Source organism: Artemia sp. Qi Xiang Cuo, chromosome 1 (genome assembly GCF_049724085.1).
Source record: "Artemia sp. Qi Xiang Cuo chromosome 1, ASM4972408v1, whole genome shotgun sequence".
NCBI classification, from domain to species: Eukaryota; Metazoa; Arthropoda; class Branchiopoda; order Anostraca; family Artemiidae; genus Artemia; species Artemia sp. Qi Xiang Cuo.
Window position 1 is genome coordinate 41,564,962 of NC_142794.1, and position 10,584 is coordinate 41,575,545.

General features: G+C 36.8%; 1 protein-coding gene across 2 annotated transcripts in view; it reads right to left on the bottom strand.

The window, feature by feature from the left end:
• The window catches only part of MED1 (Mediator complex subunit 1), a 102,822-nt gene extending 98,479 nt beyond the window's left edge, over positions 1–4,343 (bottom strand). The window contains exon 1 of one of the 2 annotated variants that reach the window (XM_089104231.1): positions 4,325–4,343. The gene's annotated coding sequence lies outside the window, so the exon portion shown is untranslated. Of the gene's footprint in view, positions 1–4,153; positions 4,263–4,324 lie in introns of those variants that run through there. The other variant, XM_089104189.1, reaches the window with a different exon arrangement.
• Between the last annotated feature and the right edge of the window lie 6,241 nt (positions 4,344–10,584).

Consider the following 10,584-nt stretch of genomic DNA (forward strand, 5'->3'; position numbering starts at 1 on the left):
CAAGCCTGGTTGGAACTGCAGATGAAGATCATATGGCTGGAATTGTAGCATTAACCTCTGCACCCTTGGGGGAGGGGGGCTTATGGATAGGGTTTCTGACTATTGTCTCAAGAGGGCAGTGATTGGTTATTAGGTTGACATGTTTTTCATAGAGGTAGTGGTGGAAATACTTGCATTTGTATGCTATAGTATATAACTCCTTTTCAAGTTCAGAGTATTTTTGTTCTGTTCTGCTAAGTGCACAGGATACATAGGCTCCTACCTCTCCATCAGAGCAGAGGTGTGCTCTGAAGCCATGGCTGGACATGTTGACTTTCAGTTCCATGTTCAAGCTACTGTAGTTGAAGAAGGAAATGCTTGACACAATAAACTGCTTGAGTTCTGACAGTGTTTGGTCATTTTCTAGGCTCCAATTTGAGTATTTCTTGCATGCTTTTGTTTCTAGTAGATAGATCTGGTATGTATTTTGAAAGATAGTTCAACATTCCAGGGAGAGTAAGTAGCTCTTTGCAGCATTGAGGTCTGGGCATCTCTTTGATGGCTCTCAGTTTTTCTGTGTCTGGTTACATTCCATCTGCTCCAATTATGTGCCCAAAATATCATACACTGCTTGTACTAAAACTGTATTTATCTTTGTTGAACTGCACACCTTTTTTTAGTGCTCTTTCCATAAGAGCTCTAAGTCTTTCATTATGTTCTTCTTGACTTGCTCCATATACAAGAATATCTTCAATAATAATTGCTACCCCTTCAAGCCCTTCAAAGGTTTCTTCCATGCAAACCTGGAATTCATCTTGCGCTGAAAGCAGGCCATTCTCAGGAACTGATAGCAACCATATATAGTGCTGAAGGTTGTCATATCTGATGCAGGCTTGGAGAGCACTAATGACCAATACCCTGACCAAGCATCCATTTTTCTGAACACAGTTGCACTATGCAGATTGGCTGTAACATCTTCTAAGATAGGTATGGGGTAGTAAGGGTGCTCTATTCATTTGTTGAGATCTACTGGATCTTTGCACAATCTCACAGTTCCATTCTTCTTATAGATTATAACCATCGAGTTGACCACTCTGTGGGCTCAGTGACTTTTTCAACAACTCCATCTCTTTCCATTCTGATAAGTTCTTTCTGGAGTTTGTCTTTACTGCCTCTGGTACCCTTCTAGCTGGGTAAACGGTAGGTATGGACTCATCTTTTAGATGGATGTTAGATTTGCCCTCCAGTTGGCCACTTCAAAGATGCTTTTATACTCATCAACTACACTAGTTTCTTCAGAGTTTACATTTAGTACCAGTTTGATAAGGTTCAAATCTATGCTTGATCAATACCTCACAATTGGATTTGAATCTGAATCTACCATGTAGAATTTGTGAGCTGCCCTAGGATATAGTTTGTGGCTGTAGGTAAGATCACAATTGCCAATGACAGGGATCCTAGCTCCACAGTAGCTAGTTAGCCATTGGTTTGTTAGTTGTAGATTTGGTCTTGGGTCCAACTTGTCAAAAATATTCTTGGGAATAACATTGCCTTGAGCTCCTGTGTCAATTTTAGAGTTGATAGAGAGCTGGTTGTTTAAGGTCAATGGAACAAGGGCTTCATCTTTGCCACTACCTTTTCTAATGGCATACAGGAAAACTGTATCTTCATCATCAACTGCAGCTCTATGTGACTCTGTTTCTTCATCAATGGTGCTCACAATTTTGTTACTACAATAAACCCTTGCAAAGTGGTTTGGCTTTCTGCATTGGGTGCAGATTTCCCTTTTGCTGGACATGCATGATTTTTGGAGTATGGTTCACCACAAAAATAGCATTCTTTACCCTGCTTTCAGATTTTGGGCACTGTACTGGCTTGTACCATGTGTTATTGCATGAACTTCCTGCTTAATGGGTATTGGTTTGCTTCCATTAAATGATTTCAGTTGAGCCTGGGTTCTACATCTTGACACTATTAAACCAGGGTTAATCAATCCCCTTCTGCCAACAACTTTTCTCAAATGGCTTGATTTTGACTTATGTAGACAATTTGGTCCTGAATCATTGTATCCTGTCCTGTGTACAGACATAATTTTGCCAATGTTTTTAGTTATCTGATGTATCTTCCAATAGTTTTGTTTTCTAGCTGGTCCCTCTTTTGAAAGATGCATCTTGCAAAAACAGTGTTCTTCTTTGGGCTTACATAATCCTTAAAGTATTTGATGAGGGGTTCAACTTTATTGATTTCATCCTTTTCTAACTCAAAAGTATTGAAAATCTCTCTGCCCTTTTCTCCTATCCAAATGTGAAGGTAGGCACACTGTGATGTTTCAGTTTTTTTCTGCCAGTGGTCCTATAAGCATCAACCAAGCATGCTGTTCAAACCAATTCTATTTGTCTGCTAAGGAATGCTAATGGGCCTCAACTTGGACACTAGAGTTTAACCCAAGCAAATGTAAAGTTTTACATCTTGAACTGAACAACCCTTGCCATAGCTACCATATGTTGGACTCTACTGGTGCTATAACACCCATCCAAAGCGCAGAGGAAGAACGTGATCTCGGGGTAATCATAGATAATAAGCTGAAGTTCCATAGTCACTGCCGAACTCAAGCTGCAAAGGCAAACAAGATCCTAGGCCTAATCAAGCGATCAGTGACTAGTCGCCACCCCAGGGTCATTAAGAAGCTTTACACAGCTCTTGTCCGCCCTCATCTTGAGTTTGGGATGGCAGTTGCAAACCCCCACGTCAAATGCGATGCAGAGTTGCTTGAAAAAGTCCAGAGAAGAGCTACTAGGCTCCCATTTGCCAACCAACAAATCCCATATGAGCAACGCCTAGAAAAGCTTGATTTGCAAACTCTGACCTACCGTAGAAAAAGGGGGGACGTAATTTTGGCATATAAGTTGATGAATAGCAGTGTTATCAAGCCCATTCTCGAACAGGACCAGTCTAGCAGAGCGCGAGGTAACCCCATAAAACTCCGCCAAAGATTCAGCAGAAAGCGTGAGAAATACAACTTCTTCACCAATCGCGTTGTTCCGTTGTGGAATTCACTGAGCGATTCAACTGTTTCCGCAGCTTCAGTTAACAGCTTCAAGACTGGCGTTGACCATGACTGGAGGAACAAACCATGGAGGACGCAGTGGGATGAGCCTGCATCCACCACTAGGGTCTATTAGTGTGTGATATTCAACTGTCCTGTATACGTGTAGGATGTGATGATCCATTAATGAATTGTGCAACGAACTCCTGTCAATACTACCTGGCGACATCTACAGGTTCCTGCAACCTTAGTTGCTAGAAGATGCAATTTAAGGTAATTTAAGGTAAGGATGTGGCATCCCAGTTGATGGATGGCTGTTGGACTTCCATAATAGTATTAGATTACAATGCCAAATCTCATTTCTGACACCATGCAACAATCTTGACTAATGAGTTTATTAGACCCAAGCTCCAACAACAAAAAGCAATATAAGCAGAAGCACAGCACAAGCAATAACAATTCTAAAGCACAGGCAAGCAATCATAATATGATATCAAACACTACAGGCTAAAGTGTGTCCTTGGAAAGTAGGCCTATTTTGAAATACCTATCTCTACTCCTTCTCTCTCTCTAGAGGGTCCTGAAATTTGCCTACATGACAGGCCTAGCCTATACTTATTGCAATTTTGACAAAACAATATATATCCTTAATTATCAGTTATTAGTTTCTTTTTCTATTACTTTAGTCCCAGGACATACTTTAGCCTGTAGTCCAATCCCTGAAAGTTTTGTTTTCCTAACCTAAGCCCTTTCCAAGATAGCCTAAAGTAGCTAAATTAGAATTTTAACAAAGGTTATTTGACAGACACCAGATGTGTTACCCTATATAATGTGGACCTAGGCTACACTTGATACTCCAGTAGGGGGCTTGGGACAGAATTGCCACAGAAACAATTATCATATTGAATATAAGTAGCATTGGACCAATACATAATGGCATATTAGGCTATCTATCTTTCTGTCAGATTTCTCGTCTGCAATAACTAGGCCTACCTATACTTTTACCAAATAGCCATATGAGTCAAGAAACAGGGGATCATAGTACATTTATGCTACCAAAAACAAACTTCACATTACGATACACCATTTCAAGCATAGCCTAACCTATTCCACAGCTTAATTATTAACCTTTCAAATGAAGAACCTCAGCTTAAACTCAATGGAATTATCAAAACTGAAATTCTTAGGACTATCAAAACTGGAATGGAATTCTTAACAATTTCTGTTTCTTTCTTAAATTTTATAGTTCTTTACATTAGTACTCTGCCATCTATCACTGCCTACACTGAATGGACGTACGCTTTTCAGCAGTTTTGTAAACGTTCTTTCAGACGCTCATCTGTGAACGATAAGCTGGCTTATCTACTTTTTTAAAATAGATCAGCCAGCAGAAATCTCTTCCCCCAGAACTGAAAACCTTCAATTTTAGATAGGTTATTAGAGCTCAAACTAAAATTGTTTACCATGGTTTTGTGCATCCTTCTTTCAAGTCTAAGGATTTTAATACGCTCAATTGTAAGCTAAAAGCTGGAACTATTTTACTTAATGCAAATCTTTTAAAATGGGTAATCTCTTCCGTGCAGAAATTGGCATCGGACGTCAGATAACTTTACCATGCGTATCTGTGTTGGCCTCAGGCAGCTTGGTACTACAGTGAGTTATTAATGGTAGTAGTAATAGCATTCATGCTATAATTATAAAAATGAAAATGTTTACATTTTTCTTACTTTTAGTAAAGCTTAAATTACATTCTGGCTTTTCATAAATTTAGGAGGCTTTAGCCTTGCTGCTATCTGCGGTATTTTCTGTCTGTTTTAATTTCTAGTTGATAATGCATCTTAAAATATGCTCGTTGAAGATTTACCTCTACTCATAATTTTGGAATACATGGTCTGATGCAACTCATTTTAGTTTTTGTAAAATTAAGCCACAACCCAAAACTAAAACCCTTTATCCCCCCCTCCCTGTATTTGGCCTTGTTTGGAGATACAAATTTACTCAGTATATTAAAACCATAATAAATAAAATATTGATTAAGTAAAGTTAGTTACTGTGAAAAAGCTGGATTCCTATGTATATTATTAGTTTATGTCATAGTCATTTTAGTCCTAATTCAGTTTAAAACGTGCAATAGACGCAATTTGTTTTAAATAACTGAAATATACAATAAAATAATAACAATAAAAATGGGATTTTGCTTATCAATTAAAATTTGTATGCAACAGCTTTGGAAACGAAAATGGTCTAGTTGTTTAGTAACTTTGGTTTTTATCTGTGCTCTTTTTGTAAAATTTTGAATGTATGGCAAGGGAGATTCTTATTCAGTGTACTGAAAATCATTAAATATTTGAAATTCAAATTGGCTACAGCCATCCAAAGTCCCGTCCCATAGATACCCTTGAATGTAGACATATATTATTCATTTTTTTTTTATGTCTTCTTGTATTATATTTGCTTTGAATATTTATTTGGTTAAATAAATACATGTCAACGTCACTATTAAAAAATGACTTCCGTTGTTTTTTCTAAAAAAACAATAAAAAAATAAAAAGTAAACAATTGGATAACAAGAATCATTACAATTTTTCCCGATCGCCTCGTCTTATTTAAAGCTTTGTTGGTCGTGGGATTTTAATTGAGTTGTCTACCTAGCTTGAAATTAAAGCAGGTTTTCAAATAAATTTTCCGAATTAAAATGCGACATAACCATGCTTTTCTTCAAAAATTAATTTTCCTTCTTAAGTTTCTCTTGATGAATTTTGCTTACACTGAAATTTTTGCACTGACTGGAGTAAAATAGTGTTTGACCCATTTTGGGTGTTAAGATACCTTTTTTTCAATAATCATTTCCTTCCAGGTTCGCTTAAACTAGCATATGTGCTCAGCATGCTCGATCGTAGAAAATAAACAATTAGGCATGTTTTTGGTGTCGCAAATCAGTTCAAGACTCTGCGTCCATAGCTTTTACTATTACCACTGCTAACAACTCGCCGCAGCACCAAGCCGCCTGAGGCCTACACAGCTACGGACACTCCTCCTCCATCCCAATCTATTCAAAGCTCTCTTCTTTACAACCTCCCAAGAAGTTCTCATTTCCCTTAAATCTTTCCTTACAATCCTCCTACCTCAATCGAGGACAACCTGCTTTTCATTTAGCCTTAGAAGGTTAACCGAAATGGACAATATTGGGCAATCTATCATCCTACAGCGGCAGAACGTTCCCAAACCATCTCAACCTTTCTCTCATTAAGCCCTAAAAAGCGGGATTGAACCGCACCTTTTGTACAGCCTATTATTTGAAATACAGTAAGTTGGTTGGGTACCCAAAACAACCCGTTGGCAATTTCTCTGGAAAACATCAAGCTTATCTTCCTCTGTTTTTCGGAGTGCCCATGCTTCAGAACCATACTTGACCACTGTCGTCACTGTGGCTTCTAATATTATAATCTTGGTTTGCAGACTTGTCTTCCTAATCTTCCAAACTTTTTCAACTATGAAAAAACGCCCTTGGCCTTGGGTTTTCTACTTTTAACATTTTCACCGTATCCACCATCTTTACTAATAATACTACCTGGGTAAGTGAAGCCGACCACTTGATCATCATTTTCCTACACAACGTCACCTTTTCATCTTCACTTATTAGTACCCTTAGCGACTTAGTCTTCTTAAAATTAATTATCAAACCTATTGTTGCACCATATACCCGCAAAACCTCAAAATTTTCATTCATTTTGCTCACACTTTCATCTAGGATGATTAAACCATCAGCATAATCTAAGTCAAAGAAAGTTTTACTTCCCAATTTGATTCCATGCCTTCCCATTGCCTTTGCTGTGATCCTTAAGACAAAGTCAATCAAATGATACATATAAAGAGGATAGAACACAACCCATAGCTTTTGTTTTTACTTATATCTTTTTGGCTCTGATACATTCCCTGAAAGTCTGGGCCAATCTGATATATTTTTTTTTTTTTTTGCATACTTTATATGTCAGGTGTAAATTCAATCTTTGAAATATTTAGTTTTCATTGAAGTCTGCCTGGCCCTGCCTATCAGAGACATAAAAAAGGAACATTATGCCCGTTTTCAGGCAACAAAAACTGAGGCAGTCAAAATTAGTCTCAAATTTGCTTTCTGTATAGGGGTCTATCAAACAGTTCGTGGTAACGAACTGTAAGTAAGGAACGACGAAACTCAATAGTAACCGAAACTCTAAAAAACGGAATTTTGATACCAATAGATACATCAATAGAATCATAATTTTACCCTGATTTCAAATATATAAGTTTAATTAAGTTTAGTCTTACCCATCAAAAGCTACGCAGCTGGGAAAATTTGCCTTATTTTTGAAAAAAGGGGAAAATAACCCCTAAAACTCATAGAAATTTAATGAAAATGACACCAACAGATTCAGCATATCAGAGAACCCTACTATAGAAGTTTAAAGCTCCTATCTGAAAAATGTGGAATTTTATATATTTTGCCAGAAGAAAGATCACAGATTGTTTATTTGTTTCTTTTTTTCCCAGGGGGGAGCGTATCGATCCAGTAGTCCTAGAATATCGTGAGAGGGCTCATTCGAACAGAAATTAAAAGTTCTAGTGTGCTTTTTAAGTGGCCAAAAAAATTGGAGAGCAACTTGGCCAACTCCCAAGCTCATTTTTTTCTCGAAGTCACCCAATCAAAGGTTTGAGACAGCCATTTTGTTCAGCATAGTCAAAAATCTAATAAATATATCTTTGAGGATGACTTAATCCCCCACAGTTCTAGGGGGAAGGGTTGTAAGTTATTAACTTTGCCCATTGTTTACATATAGTATTGGTTAATGCGAAGTATAAAGACGTTTTCAGGAGGGATTTGTTTTCTGGTGAGGGGGTGGGGGTCGGAAGAGGGGTTCCGGAGGAGGATCTTTCCATGGAGGATTTTTCCTTGGGAGAAGGGACATTTCTATGAAGGGGGCACCGGATTTCTAAGAATTACTTAAAAAACCATCAGAAATTATATAAAAAAACAAGTTTTTTTTCAACTGAAAGTAAGGAGCAATATTAAAACTTAAAATGAAAGAAATTATTACGCATATGAGGGGGTTCACCCCCCTAGTCAATGCCTCGCTAAAGCTTGCGCTAAAGTTTTTTTTTAGTACTTTCAAAAGAGCTATCTATTCTAATTAACCGGCCTTTGTGATTCAGGGGTTTGTGATTCGAACAAAATTTGAACTTTAGCGTAAAGAGTGAGGTATTGACTAGGGGGCGAACTCCCTAATATACGTAATAAAAAATACAAATATAGAAGTTCGTTACGTAAGTTAATTCGTAAGTTACGTCAGAACAAAATTTCGAGAAAACCATTTAGCCAAAAAAAGAAAATTAATATGCAAATTTCGTTTTAATTATTCATGTACGGTGAGCCAAAATCAAAGCTGTATTAATTCTAAAACGTTCAGAAATTAAAATTAAAAAAAAAGTTTTTTAACTGAAAGTAAGGAGCGACATTAAAACTTAAAACGAACAGAAATTATTCCGTATATGAAAGTGACTGTCCCCTCCTCAGCGCCTCACTCTTTATGCTAAAGTTTGACTTTATTTTTTAAAACAATAAAAAACTTTAGCGTAAAGAGCGAGGCGTTGAGGAGGGGACAGCCCCTTTCATATACAGAATAATTTCTGTTCGTTTTAAGTTTTTTAATGTCGCTCCTTACTTTCAGTTAAAAAAAGGTGTTTTTTTTTAAATTTAATATATCAAAAGAATTGACTTATTATTCTGATTTCAAATATATAAGTTTTATTAAGTTAGTCTTACCCATTAACGGCTACGAGCATGTGAAAATTTGCTTTATTTTCGAAAAAAGGGGGAATCTTCCCCCTAAAAGTCATAAAATCTTAATGAAAATAACACCATCAGATTCACCGCATCATAAAACTGCACTGTACAGGTTTCAAGCTCCTATTTGCAAAAATGTGGTATTTTGTATTTTTTTTTGCCAGAAGAAAGATCACGGATGCGTGTTTATTTGATTTTTTTTCCAGGGGTTATCGTATCAACCCAGCAGTCCTAGAATATTGTGAGAGGGCTCATTGGAACGGAAATTAAGTGTTCTAGTGCCCTTTTTAAGTGACCAAAAAGATTGGAGGGTAATTAGGCCCCCTCAAATATGACGTAGATAATTTCGGAGACCACACTGCCTTTCCATGACGATAAATAAAAGTTCAAATAGGGATAAAATCCTTTTAATAGACAGTGATGATAGAAATTCACAAAAATAACAGATATTTCGGTCACATATACAGTGACTGTCATCAGTAGTAAAACTGATGACATTTTACTACTGATGACGGTCACTGTATATGTGACCGAAATATCTGGTATTTTTGTGAATTTCTATCATCACTGTCTATTAAAAGGATTTTATCCCTATTTGAACTTTTATTTATCGTTAGGCCCCCTCCCGCGCCCCTTTTCCCCCAAAATCCTCCAATAAAATTTTGAGATAGCCATTTTGTTCATCATAGTTGAAAGACCCAATAACTATGCCTCTGGATATAACATGACCCCCCCCCCCCCAGAACCCCAGGAGAAAGGTTTTTAAGTTATAAAAATCGTCCATTGTTTACGCATAGTATTTGTTATTGGGAAGCATGCATACATTTTAGGGTGGAGGGGGGGAGAATTTTTGGTTTTTCACGGGGGAATTTTGCATGGGAAGGGAAGTTTCCAGGGGTTGAACTCGTAAGAAGAAATTATACACTGAGGGAGTTTGCTAGAATTCTTATACAAAATTATTTTTATATGTCTTGCTTTCTTTTTTCCGTCTCAATTTAACGCGTGGAGTTGTTAAGGGTAAATTGTCATAGGTAAATTTTCACCGGGAATGAATTGTCTAGAGGATGTTTCCGTAGTAAGGGCATTTCTCCATGGAAGTGGGGCCAGATTTCCTGGGATTATTTGAAAAACGATCAGAAAATAAATAAAAAAACAAGTTTTTCTACTGAAATAAGGAACAAAACTAAAACTTAAAACGAACATAAATTATTACGTATGTCAAGGGGATTGCCCATTCCTCAACACTTCGCTCTCTACGCTAAAGTTTTAATTTTGTCCCAATTCTTTAAGAACGACTCTTGAAATACAAGGGTCGTTTTATTAGAACAATAAGAACCTTTACTAAAAGTACCAATATACTTTGGCGTAAAGAGTGAGGTGTTGAGGAGGAGGCAACCCCCTTCATATAAGTAGTAATTTCTGTGCGTTTTCAGTTTTAGTGTTGCTCCTTACTTTATTTTGAAAAAACATGTTTTTCTATTTATTCAGCATAAAAAGCCAATACTGCAAGTGTAGCAATTGTCATGAGAATTCCATTTTTAGTTTTGCTGAATATTGACCCAAGTCACTTTTTACTTCCAGTTGTTTATCACAAACTTCTTTATAAGATTCTCGTGTGACGAAATTTTTTTTGAACTTATTCATTTTATTTAGTTGAATAGGACATCAAAAAGAAAGAGGGTCAAATTGACAGCTCGATAGTTCAGTTTAAATTTTGTTTTTCTTTCGTTGGTTCTAT